The following is a 21,508-nucleotide window of genomic DNA, read 5'->3' on the forward strand; positions in this document are numbered from 1 at the left end:
TCATTAGAATAATATAGGCATCACTAGAGAGATCATTTAGGAACACATTAATTTTTTAAATTATAAAAGGCAGTTGAATGCTTTACTTCATTGTTTCTGTTAGTATTGGAGTAACTTAAATAATATTTCTCATACAGTAATTTAATTCTTAATGATATGTGGCTTACTATTCAAAAGGTTTAACTGGTACTTATGACTGAAAGTAAACCTTATAGAAAAAAAGTTTTAAATTATATATTAAATTTTGTTTAAACTTCATATTACTGAGAAGAGCTTTCTTTTGCTTCTTTGTGATTAAAATGAAATAATTTTTACTATGTGATTTTGATAGGTTATTGCCTCAAAAATATAATGTATCAAGGTATCAAAATACCTAAAACAATGAAGCTCAATCTGACTAATTACCTAAATGTGAAATCCACAAAGGTTAAATCGTGTGAAGGACAGAACATCCAATTCTCTTAAGAGAGTTTGGAAAGATTTAATTTTAGAGGGGTAATCACATTCGCCTATCAGTTTGTAGTAAGGATCTGGTAAGTGTTATCAAATACATCTGATCTTCTCTCCTATTGCCTATAAAATATTGTAATTCTTTTTTTTTCCGGAATGAATTTTTTAGTGAAATCAGTCTGATTAGAGCACAGTCTCATGGGAATATCAATTCACATTTCAAAACGATCATATAATTCAGCAGAAATATGACAGAGTTCATAGACTCTGCCTCAAGACAAAGACTTAGCATGAATAATAACTCCACCTTTGATCCTAAGGGAAAGAAGGATGCATTTAGGTCATAAATAAACGCATTTCCATCACACACTTCATCTGTTTAATCCCTGTATGTCCCATTGCACAGGGAACGGTGTGAGTAGTGGTGTGGATATAAAATATGCTTTCTTTTGAACAGGAAAACTTATAATCCTAATTATATTTCCCCCAAATAGCTATGGTTGGTGGTTAAAGGTATTGCATTATCCTAAGTATCACTGTCCTTTAAAAATATATTACCTGCCTGTCAAATGCAGAATTGTGAGCAGTTATCTGTGGTGATTTCAAAGAAAGCTGCTGGAGTTTGTTCTCCAGACTCAGGGCGTAGGTGACCTCTGCATGGCATCGATGGAAATCCAGATCACTGACTGTGCTGCAGATTGTTATTTACATCTAGATGGGATTTTTCAGGCACTGCAGTAACTATGTAATCCATCAAACACTGCTGTGACAAAGACTGAAAATGAAAAGATAAAATGATGAATAGAAAATGAGAATACACAAACTAAATGATAAAATCAGCTGCTGATTAAATGATTTCAATATGTTTGTTAATATTGTTTCTGAAAGCTATAGGAGATTATCTCTGATCAGGTAGAGTGAAGGCTTTCACTATGCAGCAGGAGCTTTTTCTGAAGATGATAATTAACTTGAATGACGAGCCACTCAGGGATAACAAAATGTTGGCTAAAAGCAGCATTTGTCAACCGAATCATAAGGTCTCCAATAATGCCTGTGTTCCTCAAGAGAGTATTGCTAGCAAAATTTATTTAGTAAGCTATATTTGTGCACAGACGTCATTGTTTTTCGCTCTATTGTGGTCAATGGGAAATGAAATATTTAACAAAAGAGTTCAGAAACTTGGGAAATTGGGAGACAATAGGACAGAATGAATTGGATTCTTTAACAGTCGAATTAGATTTTTCAAAAGGTATGAGAGGTGAATTTATTTTGAAATTTTCCCTTAGAGACTTGATCTTCTAATATCATCCAATAGAGAGTTGAATCTTTCATACATAAGTCTCAACATTTTAAGTTCGTTTTCTCAAGATGCCATGTTCTCTTGGTTCCTTCAAATCCTCTGTAATATTACCTTAAAAAAATGTTCCTTATTAGTCCACTAGCCTAATGAATAACAGAAAAAAATGTTTCGTGTCTCACCTGTTGACTTAGCCTAATCTTGAAAAAAAAAACCCTCTTCTGCAAAGATTATACATTTGTAGGCATTTTGGTCAAAAGGCTATAGAAAGAACATAATAATCATTGTTATTTACTGGCACAGTCTTCATTTTCAATGCAAATTTAGCTGGCCTTTGATGAATTTTCTTTGGGGGAGGGGCTTTAATTTCATGTTTTGAAACACTGTGAATTCTGTGAAAAGTTCTACCCCGCATGCCTCCACTACACAGGGAAAATGTAGATGGTCCATCATGTTGTTCTTCCCTGCAACCTTGGCTCAGACTCAAATCCTTAACAGATATGTTCAGGTTAACACTAGCTTCATCGAGCACTCAGGATTGACCATACTTGTTATCCTGCATCCAAACTATGTAGGGAAAAATAGGTTAAGCATGTGGAGGGTAGTGATGAAGATATCGTGTCATTTAACACTTTGAGGGATACATTTTAGTAAAATTTCAATGTGGGCCTGAATAAATCAAAGGCATGTGCTAACCATATGGATTTTTGTTATTAAGTTTGGGGACAATACTGTATCAACCTAAAACTTTTGATATTTGCCTGTTTATAGAATCACATTTGAACTGCTGATTCAATGAAATGTTCCTATAACGTTGAGGGGGGATTCATCATAAGAGTTTAGGTTGGTAGAGTTATACTTCTTAGTGATTCAAATTATATACAGTAGCCTCATAGTTCTCTTCAGAGTTTGGATCAGTTCTACTGTAATTATTTAACAAGCAATGCTTATGTATATTAAGTAAGAGTAATCTTCAAAATCGTAGCATCACAAAGCAAAGGTTTAGCACAGGCATGCTTGACTTGGAGTCCACAGTTGTGCATAGAATTCAGGGGAATCCGTAAACTTTGATGGGAGATCAAAGATTCATCTTTATTTATGTAAAGTTCTGATTTAGCATTTCCTTAGTTACCTATGTGAGCAATAAACCAGCATACTGTATGGCAGCATCTGTGACTTTGATTTCAATGGAAATCTCAGATAGTTCCAGAGAACACCATAGATGTAACAGAAATCTTGACTATCCTTTATACTCATCACTCATTTGAAATCACTGTGGTTATTAGACTCTGCCTGATCTTGTTAATGGAGTATGAGAAACATTTCTCCAGTTATGTATGGCTGTCTAATAAGTCACCCAAGAACTTAGTAGCTTAAAACTATTTATCATATCTCACAGATGGTTTCACTAGACTGAGTGGTACTGGCGGTATCTCATTAACTCCAAGAGAGATGCTAACTGGGCCTGCAGTTCATTCATTCTGGGGTTTTTTGTAATATGATATGAAAACTGGATAACCCAAAGCTGCATAATCTCTTTGTTACTTTGGCTGTCAGGATGGTTAGAATTACATGTGGTCAACTTCAATGATCATCTCCCTTTTATATTATGTAGAAGTGGTATATATACATTTTATAGAAAGTTTATTCACTCACAAAACTTCCCTTATTGAAAGGTTGCATTCATAAAAATAAACTCTTTTGACATTTATTGCATGATTATTTCAGAAAAAATTTATCTGATTCAGGGAGATATACTTACTGTAGTATTACATCAGAGGGACATGATTTAACTTTGCTCAAAATAATTCTCACAGAAAATATTTTGTTAAAATGAATGTAATTTAGTAGACTGCTTAGACATAATTATGCATGTACAGGCATACTCATTAAAAGAAATTAGAATTTTTCTGCCTATGTTTAATCATCTAGCCACCACTAATTCACTTTAGATTAGTTCCTAGAACTTTATGTTCTTAAAGAAGGCCACAAATCACTTCTTTTTTACTATTCTTGCCAAAAACCATTCTGTATCTGTCAGTGAGTATAAACAATGTCATTATTTTCCACACACATTCAGAAAGACACTCTTATTTATGCTTGCTTTAGTGACTAGCAATATTCTTTCTCTTACAGATATCTTCTGCTTCAGCATTTTAGTTCAACAAGTGACCAATACAAAATTAATGAATATCCAACTTACAGAAATTTGTGGCTGAAATTAATTTTATAGAAATGTTAACAGCAGCTTGGGGTTTTAGCCATAAATATAAAATTTCATTAGCTTCATTCCAGAAATCAACATTATTATTTAAGAGAAATGTCATTATGTTTCTTGTACTGTTTTAATGAGACTATCTCTTAATTTTACTTTTAACCTCTTTCAATAAAAATAATATTCTGTTGCCATGCTTACCTTATATTGGATATTTAGCATCCTTAGCATACACAAATTGTTTTTTTCTTTTATTCTTGTCTCATTACTGTGAAAAATGGAAGATCATAACACTACGAAAGTGTAATCGATGGACAGAAAAAGCAAAGAATAGGAATACATGTCATTGTAATTGGTTAGAACATTCTTGCACATAGTTTATGGTTATTTATCCCCTGACACTTCAAATACCCCACTGTCACAGTTATATGCAAGAAATCATTTTTCATGCTTTTGTGAAAATTTTCTGTTGATAGATTTAATTTATCTAAGGTCATAGAAACAAATAAAAATCCCACTGTTTTTCTGATGATGCTCTTAATTAGCAGAGTTTAAAATGTCTTAATTAGCTAGTTTAAAATGTCATAAATTTTAGGAGTAGTATACAATGTCGGAAAATATTGTTTCAATGCTTAAATTGTAAGTGTTGACAGAAATTTGGAACATATCTGCGCTTGAAACAGGACATTATGAGTAATGAAAATTCAATGCATTTAAGATGAAGGTAGTTTTCTGGATATCTGAAATGTTGTATACATTATACTGAAATTAATAATAAAAAAATGCTGTCAGCAGATCTTTGTAAGCAGCTCAAGTCTGTTGACACTTTCCATGTCCTTTTTTTCTGTATTTCTCCCAATTCTCAGTACTTTTGACTTCTGCACTTTCACTCCCCAAATTAGTCCTTTCTTTCTGTCTCTTTTTGATGTTCCACTCTATCCTTTCAAGGATAGTCCTCTTTTAATAATTGATGGAACTTCCCAAAAGTCAAAAGGCGTTGACTTTTCATTTCATTCTCCTTTTTTTCCCCACACTTGACCGATAAGACATAAGCATACAGAAACACATAAGGACATATGAACACACTAACACACAAACATACAATTTAGTGAAATTATTTGTAACTATTGTTGCACTAAAATTGCAGTAGAGTAGAGCTGTGAGTTAAAAGAATGAACACACACTCCTGATATATGTGCATCATATATTGTAAACAGAATAGCAGTTGATCAAAAAATTTGTGGTACAAATAGTAACTTTGCAATAGACCAAACCATTGGTTTAGTATACAAGGTTGTATAAAACACTTGGAAAGTAAATAATGTTTTATCAAATTATTTTATATCTATCCTTTTGAATGTGTATTTTCATTCCAACAATGAGATTTTGGAATCAAAACAGTGGAAAATGCATGTCTGGTTAATGTTTATTTTCTGCAATATGTTTTCCTGGCTCATCAAGATTGTTCTGGGTCTACAGATTGTTTTAAAATGCTTTTGTCTGGTATTTGATCATTCTAGCAGGAACAGACTGTGTATTTTCTCAGTGCCCTTCATAAGACTCATAAGACTCAGATTACCAACATGAGTAGATTAAGATGCTGCCTATGAAATTGTTTTTCATATGTGACAGCAAAACAGGTAAATTATCCCAACTACCCTTAGCTTTAAATCCTGCAGATAAAAGCTTTATTCAGAAGGTTTCTAACAAAATAATATCTAAAGTAAAAGAAACAATGTATTCTAATAGAAAATATTTGGGAAAACTAACACTATTCCTTTGGGGATAAGAAAGAATCAAATTTATATCTTGTTTTTCTTCAGGTTTCTTGATTGATATTAGTTGTCACCATTTTCATAAGTGGTTCTGTGCATGATTAATTGATTAATTTTAAGGAGAATAAAGTTCAAAATTTCTCTGATTAGGTATCCACACCTCTTTGTCCCCAGTCCTGAGTTGTCTGTTTCACTGGTTGCATTTTACTACTCACAATGAGAAATGTTGTCTCTCATTCTTCTTCTACCCTAACCAATAAAATATGATTGACTCTTCTTAAGTTTCCGTGTGACTTCAGACATGTCTTAATAACCTAGTCAATTTTAGACCTAAATACTAGTATATTGGCATGCTGTGTTACTGAATTACTTCTGGTTTATCAGTTTCACCTACCGTCTTCCAGTTCTTGTGCAGCTGGTATTACTGGCAGGTAACCAACATAGTTGGTATCAGGTCAACTGAATACATATTTGCCACATCTTCATATTTTGCCTTTGGCAGATTGGCTCTTTCTAAATGTCTGTGCCACAGTAAAAATATTATTCAAAACTGGCTTCATTTATGGTCAGGAAAGTTGGAAAATTCTTATGTTATTGTTTTGTTTATAAAAAAAATTAATGGAAAATATATTTGTTTACTTATAAAGTCACCACTAATAAAAATGAGAATATACCAATGCTTTATTGCACCAAATCCAAGTCCAAAAGTATTTTGGACTTATGGAATTTACTGTTCATCATATTATATGTCACATGCCTAAATTATTTCTGAATGTATTGCATAACATTCCATAATGCTTCTATTGCTTATATATAATTATGTAAACTGTCTTGATACTATATGTGTAACCTGGGGTACTGCTTTTAATTTAATAACATCCATATGTCTATTTCTTATATGTAATATAATACAATAACCCCATATTTATTTTAGCATTAAAAGCAAAGCATATATAATAATAATTTAATAACGATTACTTTGCATATACTTAAAGTTGGTCACTTAAGAAAACTGATTATTTTTATTGACACTTTTCTACACTGTTGATGGCCTGTGACTTTGATAACTTTTTCTGGAGGGGGAGTTGGTTCAATGCATCTTCATTTTTACATTAACACATTTTGAAAACAAAAATATTCTATTTTACTTCAAATTAAAACTAGATTCACACAAAGATTTTATACTTGTTTATTTCTGTTAGTAGGAATTTGGAAAATATTTATCTCCAGTGGAAGAGTAGTTAACTATGTTATGGTACTCGCATTTAATGCAATGTTGTCTAACTGTTTAAAAATAATGTGGGCTGGAGATTGTGATGTATTTTCCACAATGGAATGACAAATAAAAAAAGGAAACAGCACAAATATGTGATACCTAGCACAAAATATGTAATATAGTTAATTACTTCCAGTACTGTGTACATAGTTGTGTGGGATAGTAGTAACAGTAGCAGTTTTACCAACAGAAGGAAATAAATTGACCATAATATTATCAGTATTACTAGTGGTTATCAACATATGCTTGGATGTCAGGTGAATTTTAACTTTTCCATTTTTTATCTGTTTTCAAATTTTTCTACAATACTGTAATTCCTTTTTCCCATGTGAGTACAAATAAAAGATACATACAATAAAGAGAAATGATTTCTCAGATAAAATTATCCTTCTGTGCAATCTCTGTATAATAATAATTCTTACTACCTTCTGTGTTTTTTATAGCTTTCTAAACTTTTCCATATTTATTAGTTTATATTCTTTTTCATAACAGCAATCAATGAATAGTTTAGGTCACCTATTACCCTGTATTACACATTAAAAAGTCAAGGAATAGAGAAGTTCAATGACTTCCACATCAGAACTATACATGACTCCAGATCTAAAGAAGTCAAGCTGAATGCAAGACCCATGGTGCTACTTCATTACTCAAATAAATTGCAAACATTCTTATTTTATATATAAATTAATTGAAAAATTTCTAACTTTTTATTATGTTTATAATCAAATTATTGAATTGTGTGATAACATAGAAGTGTCAGTAAGTTGGCTTGGCTGCATGAACTCTTCAGAAACCCAGGCTCATAGTTCCTTCATCTCTTTGGTGTAACCCTTGGCATCATAGTCTAAAAGAGCAAGATCTAGGTTCCAGGCAGTAGGATAGAGAAAGGAAACCCTAAGAATGGGTTAAAGGCAAATAGCAACTATACTTCAAAGAAGCTACGATATATCACTTTCACTTATATCCCACTGACCAGCAAGTAGTTTCAAAAAATTAGTATTTTTTGAGGTCAACCAGCTGGTCAGCTAAAAACTGTGGGATTTATAATTATGAAGGAAAAGAAGACATGTATTTGAATAAACAGCAGCCCCTATGTTAGACTGTCTCTGAGTCCCCATGCATGGATTCAGGGTGATTCCAATACGTATCTTTGGTAGATGTGCCCTTAGAAGACACTGTGAGAGGATCCAAGATGTCCCATCAACTTAGTGCGTTGCTTTCTCCAGAAAAAATCATATCTAAGCAGGAATGAATGCCTCAGTTTAATTGGGAATATTATTGTATCTAAGGCAAATCAAGATTTTGAGATGCCAGAGAGATCTGGATGGCACACAAATCATGCTATATTGCTAAGTAGACTCCCCATACTTGTATTGTGTTCTTGGGGAATACACATGGAATTTGAGGGAATTTTCACACAATTATCTAGATTACTTTCAGACTTTAGGACAAAAAATAGTTATCCATTGTATTAAATCTTTTTAAACTTGAGCCACTGGCATCATTTCAAAATGCATTTGTTCACTCAAACTCACTAAATTTCTTTAGATTCTGTTACATCTAAAGAAACAGAATATATATATAGCATATACATAATATCACATATCATCTTCTTAGGAACAAGTCATTTATAGTGCTATCTAATGTTTCTTCTTTGAAAAAGGGAAATCTGGTTAGACTTTGTATGTTGTCCATAATTGATATTATGAACAGGAAGATACGCTCTAAATATATAGACCTCTCAACTTTCATTTTGTGATCAAATACAGCGACTGTTTAGAGAGGTCAAAAAAACCTATTATTTTGAAGCTTATCAGCATTCTCAACATCTCCTCAGCAAGTTTCTTGATTTATTCTTTAGTGGTCCAGAATCAACTCTTTCAGCTTTATGTGATGACTTACTTTATAATTTATTAATGTTCTCACTCCCTGACTAACACTTCAATTCCTCAAAAATTTTGATCATGCCAGCAATACTTTCTCTGTTAGTACTGGTCACTTTAGGAATACTTTCAGAATGAGTTAAGTAACTTCTTAATGGTAGTTTAGCTAAAAATCCACCTCTTTGTTAACTGAATGGAAAATAATTCAGGAGGGAAATGCAGACAAAATCGACAATTGACTCTCTAGGGTTTTCATATTTGGGAGAACTAAGCCATATTAGAAGCAATCTATAATTCACTTCTAACGAAACAAGTTTTTATCTGTCTTATCTGTTTGCCTATATGTATTATAAATAAAAAAGAACAAATTAGAAGAGGTACACTAACCTGCCTTACCTATCCATCTGCTGTACCTATTGATCTATGACTGCTTATTGAAGCCATAGCAAAGGCAGAATAAGCACATGAAAAAATGTATGAGAGAAAAAAATTAATCATGACCTCGTTAGCTAAATCATGCTTTCTCTTATTTTTGGTATTTTTTTTCTCCATTGTTTATTACTATTAACAATTTTAAATGTTATAACTAGTTGTAATCAGAATCTATTCACTTTGCAATACTCTTCTCTACTTAAGTTTGTGTTAAACAATATTTTTGTGCCAAATTAGTTTTTCAAAGTCCCCATATTTAATTAGCTTCACAGTATAACCTTGAGGAAGGTATGGAATTGAACTGTTTCCTGTTAGAAATTCAAGTGTCTCCTAATATTTGATACTTAAAATAATGTTGCAATGAACATCTTCATTTAAAAAATATTTTGGATTATTATTTTTTTTATTTCATTATCATTAATCTACAATTACATGAAGAATATTATGGTTACTAGACTCCCCCCTTCACCAAGTACCCCACCACAATCCCCATTACAGTCACTGTCCATCAGCGTAGTAAGATGCTGTAGACTCACTACTTGTCTTCTCTGTGTTGCACAGTCCTCCCTATGTCCCGCACCACATTATCCATGCTAATAGTTAGGTCCCCTTTCTTGTTCCCTGCCCTTATCCCTCCCTTCCCACCCATCATCCACAGTCCCTTTCCCTTTGGTTACTCTTAGTCCATTCTTGGGTTCTGTGATTCTGCTGCTGTCTTGTTCCATCAGTTTTCCTTTGTTCTTATACTCCACATACAAGTGAAATCATTTGGTACTTGTCTTTCTCCACCTGGCTTATTTCACTGAGCATAATATCCTCTAGCTCCATTCATTTGCTGCAAATGGTAGGATCTTGTTTTTCCCTTATGGCTGAGTAATATTCCATTATGTATATGTACCACATCTTCTTTATCCATTCATCTACTGATGGACACTTAGGTTGCTTCCATTTCTTGTCTATTGTACATAGTGCTGCGATAAACATAGGGGTGCACCAGTCTTTTTCAAACTGGAGTGCTGCATTCTTAGGGTAAATTCCTAGAAGTGGAATTCCTGGGTCAAATGGTATTACTATCTAGAGCTTGAGCTTTTTGAGGAACCTCCATACTGCTTTCCACAATGGTTGAACTAATTTACATTCCCACCAGCAGTGTATGAGGGTTCCCCTTTCTCCACAACCTCGCCAACATTTGTTGTTGTTTGTCTTTTGGACGGTGGATATCCTTACTGGTGTGAGGTGATACCTCATTATGGTTTTAATTTGCATTTCTCTGATGACGAGCAATGTGGAGCATCTTATCATGTGTCTGTTGGCCATCTGAATTTCTTCTTTGGAGAACTGTCTGTTCAGCTCCTCTGCCCATTTCTAAATTGTTTTATTTGCTTTTTGTTTGTTGAGGTGCGTGAGTTCTTTTTATATATTGGATGTTAACCCTTTATCGTATCTGTCATTTATGAATATATTCTCCCATACTGTAGGATACCTTTTTGTTCTATTGATGGTGTCCTTTGCTGTACAGAAGCTTTTTAGCTTGATACAGTCCCACTTGTTCAATTTTGCTTTTGTTTCCCTTGCACGGGGAGATATGTTCATGAAGAAGTCGCTCATGTTTATGTCCATGAGATTTTTGCCTATGATTTTTTCTTAGAGTTTTATGGTTTCATGACTCACATTCAGGTCTTTGATCCATTTCGAATCTACTTTTGTGTATGGGGTTAGACAGTGATCCAGTTTCATTCTCTTTCACGTAGCTGTCCAGCTTTGCCACCACCATCTGTTGAAGAGACTGTCATTTCCTTATTGTATGTCCATGACTCCTTTATCATATATAAATTGACCATAAATGTTTGGGTTAATATCTGGGGTCTCTATTCTGTTCCACTGGTCTGTGTCTCTTTTCTTCTGCCAATACCAAACTGTCTTGATTACTGTGACTTTGCAGTGGAGCTTGTAGTTGGGGAGCGAGATCCCCCCAACTTTATTCTTCCTTCTCAGGATTGCTTTGGCTATTCGGGATCTTTGGTGTTTCCATATGAATTTTTGAACTATTTGTTCTAGTTTGTTGAAGAATGTTGATAATTTGATAGGGATTACATCAAATCTGTATATTGCTTTGGGCAGGATGGCCATTTTGATGATACTAATTCTTCCTAACCAACAGCATAGGATAAGTTTCCATTTGTTAGTGTCTTATTTAATTTCTCTTAAGAGAGTCTTATAGTTTTCAGAGTATAGGTCTTTCACTTCCTTGGTAAGGTTTATTCCTAAGTATTTTGTTCTTTTAGATGCAATTGTGAATGGAATTGTTTTCCTGATTTCTCTTCCTATTAGTTCATTGTTAGTGTACAGGAAAGCCATAGATTTCTTTGTGTTAATTTTGTATCCTGCAACATTGCTGTATTCCAATATCAGTTCTAGAAGTTTTGGAGTGGAGTCTTTAGGATTTTTTATGTACAGTATCATGTCATCTGCAAATAGTGACAGTTTAACTTCGTCTTTACCAATCTGAATTCCTTGTGTTTCTTTGTTTTGTCTGATTGATGTGGCTAGGACCTCCAGTATGTTGAATAACAGTGGGGAGAGTGGGCATCCCTGTCTTGTTCCTGATCTTAGAGGAAATGCTTTCAGCTTCTCGATGTTCAGTATGATGTTGGCTGTGGGTTTTTCATATATGGTCTTTATTATGTTGATGTACTTGCCTTCTATACACATTTTGTCGAGAGTTTTTATCATGAATGGATGTTGAATTTTGTCGAATGCTTTATCAGCATCTATGGAGATGATCATGTGATTTTTGTCCTTCTTTTTGTTGATGTGGTGGATGATGTTGATGGATTTTCAGATGTTGTACGATCCTTGCATCCCTAGGATGAATCCCACTTGGTCATGGTGTATGATCCTTTTGATGTATTTTGAATTTGGTTTACTAATATTTTGTTGAGTATTTTTGCATCTTCGTTCTTCAGGGATATTTGTCTGTAATTTTCTATTTTGGGGGTGTCTTTGCCTGGTTTTAGTATTAGGGTCATGTTGGCTTCATAGAATGAGTTGGTCAGTATTCCCTCCTCTTCTATTTTTTGGAAAACTTTAAGGAGAATGGGTATTATATCTTCTCAGTATGTCTGATAATATTCCGAGGTAAATCCATCTGGCCCGGTGTTTTTGCTCTTTTGTAGTTTTTTGATTACTGATTCAATTTCTTTCCTGGTAATTGGTTTGTTTAGATTTTGTGTTTCTTCCTTGGTCAGTCTTGGAGGGTTGTATTTTTCTAGGAAGTTTTGCATTTCTTCTAGGTTTCCCAGCTTGTTAGCATATAGGTTTTCATAGTAGTCTCTTATAATTCTTTGTATTTCTGTTGGGTCTGTTGTGATGTTTTTTTCTCATTTCTGATTCTGTTGATGTATGTTGATTCTCTCTTTCTCTTAGTAAGTCTGGCTAGAGGCTTATCTATTTTGTTTATTTCCTCAAAGAACCAACTCTTGGTTTCATTGATTTTTTCTATTGTTTTATTCTTCTCCATTTTATTTATTTCTTCTCTGATCTTTATTACGTCCATCCCTCTGCTGTCTGTAGGCCTCATTTGTTCCTCTTTATCCAGTTTTGATAATTGTGATGTTAGACTATTCACTTGGGTTTGTTCTTCCTTCTTTAAGTATGCCTGGATTGCTATATACTTTCCTCTTAAGACTGCTTTCACTGCATCCCACAGAAGTTGGGGCTTTGTGTTGTTGTTGCCATTTGTTTCCATATATTTTTGGATGTCCATTTTAATTTGTCATTGATCCATTGATTATTTAGGAGCATGTTGTTAAGCCTCCATGTGTTTGTGAGCCTTTTTGCTTTCTTTGTACAATTTATTTCAGGTTTTATACCTTTGTGATTTGAAAAGTTCGTTGGTAGAATTTCAATGTTTTTGAATTTACTGAGGCTCTTTTTGTGGCCTAGTATGTGGTCTATTCTGGAGAATGTTCCATGTGCACTTGAGAAGAATGTGTATCCTGTTGCTTTTGGGTGTAGAGTTCTATAGATGTCTATTAGGTCCATCTGTTCTAGTGTGTTGTTCAGTGCCTCTGTGTCCTTACTTATTTTCTGTTTGGTGGATCTGTCCTTTGGAGTGAATGGTGTGTTGAAGTCTCCTAAAATGAATGCATTGCATTCTATTTCCTCCTTTAGTTCTGTTAGTATTTTTTTCACATATGCTGGTGCTCCTGTGTTGTGTGCATATATACTTATAATGGTTATAGCCTCTTGTTGGACTATGCCCTTTGTCATTATGTAATGTCCTTCTTTATCTCTTGTTACTTTCTTTGTTTTGAAGTATATTTTGTCTGATACTAGTACTGCAACACCTGCTTTTTTCTCCCTGCGGTTTACATGAAATATCTTTTCCCATCCCTTGACTTTTAGTATTTGCATGTCTTTGGGTTTAAGGTGAGTCTCTTGTAAGCAGCGTATAGATGGGTCTTTTGTTTTTATCCATTCAGTGACTCTATGTCTTTTGATTGGTGCATTCAGCCCATTTACATTTAGGGTGATTATCAATATGTATGTACTTATTGCCATTTCAGGCTTTAGATTCGTGATTACCAAAGGTTCCATATTACTTTCCTTACTATCTAAGAGTCTAAGTTAACTCACTTAGTATGCTGTGACAAACACAATCTAAAGGTCCTTTTCTATTTCTCCTCCTTTTTCTTCTTCCTTCATTCTTTATATAATAGGTATCAAATTCTGTACTTTTTGTCTATCCCTTTACTGACTTTGAGGATAGTTAATTTAATTTTGCATTTGCTTTGTAATTACCTGTTCTACTTTCTTTACTGTGGTTTTATTACCTCTGGTGATAGCTATTCAACCTTAAGAACATTTCCGTCTATAGCAGTCCCTCCAAAATAGACTGTAGAGATGGTTTTTGGGAGGTAAATTCTCTCAGCTTTTGCTTATCTGAAAATTGTTTTATCCCTCTTTCAAATTTAAATGATAATCTCGCCAGATAAAGTAATCTTGGTTCCAGGCTCTTCTGCTTCATGGCATTAAACACTTCATGCCACACCCTTCTGACCTGTAAGGTTTCTGCTGAGAAGTTTGATGTTAGCCTGATGGGCTTTCCTTTGTATGTGATCTTATTTCTGCCTCTGGCTGCTTTTAGCAGTCTGTCCTTATCCTTGATCTTTACCATTTTAATTACTATGTGTCTTGGTGTTGTGTTCCTTGGGTCCTTTGTGTTGGGAGATCTGTGGATCTCCATGGCCTGAGAGACCATGGGTCTTAATTCTGGGTCTTTGTTTTCAGCAACTACCTCCTCAAAGACACTTTCTAACCCTTTTTCTCTCTCTTCTTCTTCTGGTATCCCTATAATGCGAATATTGTTCCGCTTGGATTGGTCACACAGTTCTCTCCATATTCTTTCATTCTTAGAGATCCTTTTTTCTCTCTGTGCCTCAGCTTCTTTGTATTCCACTAGTCTAGTTTCTGTTTCATTTATTGTCTTCTGCACCATATCCAACCTGCTTTTAATACCCTCCATCTTGCTCTTCAACGATTGGATCTCCAACCTGAATTCATTTCTGAGTTCTTGGATGTCTTTCCATACCTCCATTACAGTGTTGATGATATTTATTTTGATCTCCCTTTCAGGAAGAGTCACGAGGTCAATATCATTTAAATCTTTATTGGGAGTTGTATTAATAATTTTACTCTGGACAAGGTTCCTTTGGCGTTTCATGTTTTTATATGGTGCCCTCTAGTGTCCAGATGCTGTAGTCTCTGGAGCTGCTCAGCCCCTGAAGCAATGTACGGGGTCCCAGTGGAGCGGTACTGGTGCCTGCGGTGAGGAAAGCACTGTTCCCCACCTCCTGGCTGCTGTGCCTGTCTCCATTGCCTGAGCCAGTGGGCCGGGCACACAGGTATACGTTTTTGTCCCAGAGCAGCCGGATATGGATCCCTGCTTTCCACAAGTGGCCAGAATCAAAGTGTCCCCAGGAACTCTGCCTGTATTATCTTTCCAACCTGGTAGTCATGCGAGTCTCATGAAAGCACCATGATATATAGGTTTGTGCTCCCAGTGCAGATCTCCGGAGCTAGGTATTCAGCAGTCCCAAGACTTCCACTCCCTCCCTGCTCCGTTTCTCTTCCTCCTGCTGGTGAGCTGGGGTGGGGGAAGGGCTGGTGTCCCACGGAGTCACAGCTCTGGGACTTTACCCCATTCGGGGAGGTCTGCTCTTTTCTCCAGGTGTGTGCAGTCTGGCGCCGTCCTCTTTCCTGTTGCTCTCTCGGGATTAGTTGCGGCAACTATATTTTCTAATTGTATCCAGTTTTAGGGGGAAGCCTCTGTCTCTCCTCTATCACTGCCATCTTTAATCCAATCTCAGATTATTTTTTAAGATAGAGATGTTTAAACTGAATAGAATGAGATTATATCTAACTCTTGATTTATGTTACCCAATTTTGTTTTTACAGAGAGTTGACAATATTTACAATGAAGCTTCACACTACAAGTTTAGGAGTAATTATTTCCAAGTTTTAGGAATTAAGTAAATATTTTTGTGTTTCTGATTAAAATACCCTGTTTATATTTCCTTTTTTATGTACTCTGCATTTCACCATCCGTCAGACTCTTAAAACTTGTATTATTAATTTATGAGTTGTTTATGTCCATCATACCATAAAAACTTACAGGTATTTTTCACAGCATAGTTGGGTCATTTTGGAGGTACTTTTCTTTTTTTTCATTATTATTGCCCTATAGTTTTAAGGAGTAGTATATATCTATATCCTCTTTTGTCATTACTTAGAGTCTGTACTTTGGAACTTATTCTCTCTTTCCAGATGATCCAAAATGATTGAATAATTTTTTGTCCTTCAAATATCTTAACCATTTCAAAATAAAATCTAGTTGTCTTTGTATTCTTTTGTCATATATATTGGTGAAGTATGTATCTACATCTCCTTTTAAAATTGCATATTATTTAATTAGTTTTGCTAAACTGCTTAACAGATGATGAATCGATCCATCTACCCTTTCACTCATTACCTATTCTTTCTTTTTTAAGAAATATTTTTGAATGACCACTCTTACCTTTAACTTATTACACACTCAGGTGGAAATTGCCTTAGTCCCGCTCCCCCGCAAGGCCCATGTGGAGAGCTCCAAGGGGGAGATTATTTTTCTGATGATTTGCCTCTGTCAGCTTCCTACTTCTAGAGCTTTGTCTCCCACTATATCCCTTGGATCTTTGTCCAAAAAATGAACTTAAATATCCTTTTTGAGACAATATATGTATTTTGTGACTTCTTTTTGTATTTCCTAAAGAGGGATCAGATTATTTTTCAGGGAAAAAGATAAAATATACCTGTTCCGTACTCAAAACGCTGGAAGGTAGTGATGATTTTATGTAATCTCAGACTGAAGAGCTCTCTGAGAATACAACAGTGACTCTCTTTCACTGTCGTCTTAAAGCTGTGACTGTACATAAGAAAGTGCAACTTGCAAAGAGATTTAATGAGGAGGTAAATTACCTTGGTGCCATTTAACTTCCACCTCTCCTCCATTTCGGGGAATCAGTTTAGATACAAAATTTCAGATATCAGGATATCATCTTTTATTCTTTTTAATTAGACCTCATGGGAAAACAGTACAAATGCCCAGGTACTATTTCTAATTTGGTATATAAGATTCATTGCCATGGATGTCTTTCTTTTCTTCTATCCTTTGTTTGCATAAATTATTCACTTAATCTGAGTTATAGTTCAATTTCCAGATAATCTCTTATTCGAATAAGATTTATTATTGGTATCTTATAACCAACAAAAATAGGCTGATGGTTTAGTATTACAATAAGGCCAGGTTCTAATTAATATAGGAAGCAAGAACACTAACGAGCCAAATGTGCAAGGTCTGGGCATTTGTGAAGGGCTTGCCCCAAGGATGATCATTGGTCTTCTGGGGAAAATTAAAGGCTATACAAATGTATAGTTGAAAATTTTAGAAAGCATACAAATTATCACTTTCTCACAAATATGTAAACACACTCATATATTTACATTTTAGTGACCAAAAAAACCATCTCTACCATTTTCTTATTTTCATTCTATTCAAGAAAGTACGTAATGTTCATTATAACATTCACATAGTTCCCTAAGTAACACAATGGACCTTTTTTTTTGTTTAAAATAAAGGGGGAATGGAACAACTATATACACATCAATTTTATTGATACTAAATTCTCTATGATAAAATTATTCACCCAACAGTGTGTTAGATGATAAACCTAATAACAGTACACAATGTTTTATACCTTTTTTGTCTGTTGAGTATATCACTCCATATCCCACCTTTACTAATGAGGTATTTTAAGATGTAATTTCTGTTTATAGGCTCTTAATCCCTCCAAAATCACTTTAATGTCTCTCGGTAGCCAATTTCAGATGGCTGGAATTTTCTGCATGATCTGTTCACAAGCCTTTTTACTCTGTTCTAGGTTTTAAGAGCTTTTTGCTGTTGCTGTTGTTAATGAAATAAAAGAATGATGGAAAGATACCACTGTTTCAAAGGGGTACATTAAATTGGTTCTCAGTTGTACAAATTGGATTAGTACAATCAAATTGGAATTCAAGGTAAAGTTCTTATAATTTTTAGTCAAACAATGCAAGGTAGAGTATTAAATACCCAACAGAGTCAATGGGTTTGTTTAATGCTACATTGATTTATTATGCACTGCAAATAGCTAATGTCTTTTATTGGTCTTATTTTGAGTATATTTACTTTAATAAAAAGACAACATATAGTACTTATCAGTTGCTCATATTTTACCTCATTTACTTAAGTTTTCTGAACAAAACATAACAGTAGCTAACACGCCTCATTCCATCTCTTTCCTTTTCCTGCTGGAGATAACCAGAATACTGTCAAGGTCCTATAGGTTTAAAAAATCTGTTTTCCTTCCTTTGGTTTCAGAGTAATTCGTTTTCTTCCAAAGAGTGAGAAAAAATAGAAATATACCTATATTTTTATTATACTTGTTTTCATAGGATAGAAGAACCCTTGAGGCAAAATTACATGGTCCAGTGTGTAAAATGCTTTAATCTCTTAATATTTATTACCAAATTGCCTTGCAAAAAATGAAGTTATACTTCTGTTAAGAGTCTATATTTTTATACTCTAAAAATAATTTTCCTGATCAACTGCTAAACACCTCTTAATATGAAAAAATATTTCATATGTACTATACACTCTTACAAATATCATTGCTAATGGCACATTACCTAAGGAAAATGAATACAGAATCAAAAAAGACAGGATCCAGAACTTAAACACTCAAGTATATATGAATGTAAAGTATTTACCAACATTCCTTCAACTATTATTTTAAGGATTACATTTGAAGGCAGCATCTGATGCTCTTTTAATTTAAATTGGTGGAAAAAATGTGAGCCATTTATTCTATTAGCTTGAATTTTGTTTCAGGTGGAGAAAATGTAAAAGCAGGACACAAAAGCTGATCTTAAGATAGGCCAAGGTCGGTGGTAAACCACATTTTAAAAAACTGTCATAAGACATATCATTGTGTCACTGATGAATCTGCTTTTAAATCCCCTAAACATTGTCACAACATTATAAAAATGTGGACATAACAAGGAGAAATAAATGAATAGGCTATTTTTGTACTCTGTGGCTAATGTATTATCTGTAAAACAATAAATGAAAGCTGAGTCTCCTGCCATCAAAATGAATATGTCTAACTAATTAATTCTTATTAGAATTAAATAGCTAGAATACATTTCTGCATCCTTCTATTGTTTCTGGAGAGTTTTATTTATTAATTTTTTCCTGAAGACTTTGTGAATCTTGAAATCTCTTCTTCGCTATGTCGAGGATACACAGAAGTTGTTTAAAATCCTCATTTCAGAATCCAATTTAGGTTTCCGCTTGTCTGAATTTCTCTTTATTAAAGATGATACCCAAACTCCAAATCTGACAATGTCCAAAAGTTTTAAGAACAAGACAAGTTGTCAGCTTTTACAAAACATAATGGAATTTATGTATCCCAGCTCATGACACTTAAGTAATTTTTCAAGGTTATAATCTTCAAATGATATTTGAGAATCCTAATCTGATGATGGTCCAATTTACTGAATTGTTTTGTTGTCTTTGAATAAAATGGCTGTATAAGTTAAATTTTGAACCTTATATTTCACATTGTCATAAAGCAAGTCTCTGTATATTGTCGAAGAATAAAATCTATATGCATACCTCTGTAACTACTTTTGAAAGAGTACTTCTCCTGTGTTTTCTTTTGGAGTCTGGCTGCTAGAATAGTCACCTGGGATCCTTGAATGGAAGGGTGCTTTCAAGGCTGTTCTGTGACTTTCCTACCTGCTCCCATCACAGAACACTAACCCGCTAATCAGACCACTGGGCACTGTTCACTTCAGCATCTAGTTTCATCAGTCACTCTCTAACTAGAGCCAGGGTAGAGAAACAAATTTGATCATTTTACTTTTAACTTTTAAAAATTTCTTCTCCAAGGTGTCGTCACCTTTCTCTCATAATAAATAAGCATGTCCTTATGGAGCATGTGCATGGTGATTAACACCCAACTCTTGAGCTTTGCCTCTGTACATTGTCTGCTTTGCATTCTATATTCATCAAATCACAGCTCCTTTTATTTCTCGTAAGCCTGCTAACACATCTCTTGCCTTCTATCCTGAGCTATTGTTGCTCTCTGTGCCAATATTATTTCCCTCCTCACACTTATTTTTTTCTGGATGATTCCTGCTTTTCTTCAGGCATAAGCTTTATAGTCATATTAAAGAGTTTTTCTAACTCTAGGAAAGCAACATACAATTCTATAAAATAAATTTAGTTATGTCAGTTTCCCACTCTGGAAGATACCCTCCAGGAAGGCAAGATTCAAAACTATTTTGCTCTCTCTGATATTCTGTGACTAGGCACAAAAAATATTTTTCATAAATGAGCAATCAAATAAGTGATTTACAGGTTGATTTCTTTGGAAAAGAAATATCTGGTCCATAAAAAGTTACTTAACATAGTAGAATATCATAATTTGAACCTTGCCACTTTTGAAATCATGATAATTCTAGGAGTTCTTGGCTAGAAATTAACTTTAATTAAAACTAGCTTGTTAACAGAAAACTTGCTAGCATGGTTATCATGTTGATGGAATTAGATACTAGTTAGCATAATACAGAAAACAATTTCTGAATACTTAGATTCACATTAGCTACACAGTTGGTCTTAAGAATAGAAAGCAAGTCTTTTAATTTTATGGTTTTATACTGAGAGCTCAAATCCTCCCACCTTCACTTTTTTAGCTGAAATAGCTATGATGAATTTTTCTGTGCTCAAATTACACCCTATTGCAAAATAAGGATAAACATATCTATAGAAAACTATTCTGTATAAACACATCTATTCTAAATAGTCATATAATGGGCAATATTTCATACCTTATCTACTATTATAATGAACTAGTATTTCTTTTATAAGTTTTGGGGTTAGGCTTTTTTGCTTTTCTCCTTTGGGAGCTGGAACGTTGAGATGATATGGGGTTGCTTTGCAAAGGGCAGAGGTAATTATACTGATTTCCCCGAAATCTGTTCTATGGTTGGACTGTCTGGCATTTAGGAACTCCATGCCATAGCTAGTTAGCTATTTCTTTGAGTGAGGAGTCATCTCATTAATGAAAAAATTGTTATACAGCACAAGGATTTGTTCTCAAGCAAATTGGTAATTCATAGACCAGGATTTAAATCCTCTTATTGAACATTGGCAAATTCTATCTGTTAAAGCCACAATTTTTACACCTCATAGATGTTAATAATAACACTTATCTTTTCATTGATTATGAGAATATATATATTATATAATTTTATATAAATTTTATTTATATGTTACGTATGTATATTCTGTATGTACATAAATACGTATATAATACATCTGTGCCTGATACATGGTAGATATATTGTAAACAGTAGCTGTTTTTAGAATGTTCTTACCAAATGCCTTATTTTCATTCATTTATCTTGTAACTGACAACCAGTTATGTACTTGGGATATTTTGGTGTAATAGAAGAAATGGAAAAGTATGTCAAAGATCTATCATCTGACACCTGTCCAGTTCGCAGCATATTTATTAAATGGATAATGAGAAGATACAG

This window comes from Manis pentadactyla, chromosome 1, assembly GCF_030020395.1.
Source record: "Manis pentadactyla isolate mManPen7 chromosome 1, mManPen7.hap1, whole genome shotgun sequence".
Lineage (NCBI taxonomy): Eukaryota > Metazoa > Chordata > Mammalia > Pholidota > Manidae > Manis > Manis pentadactyla.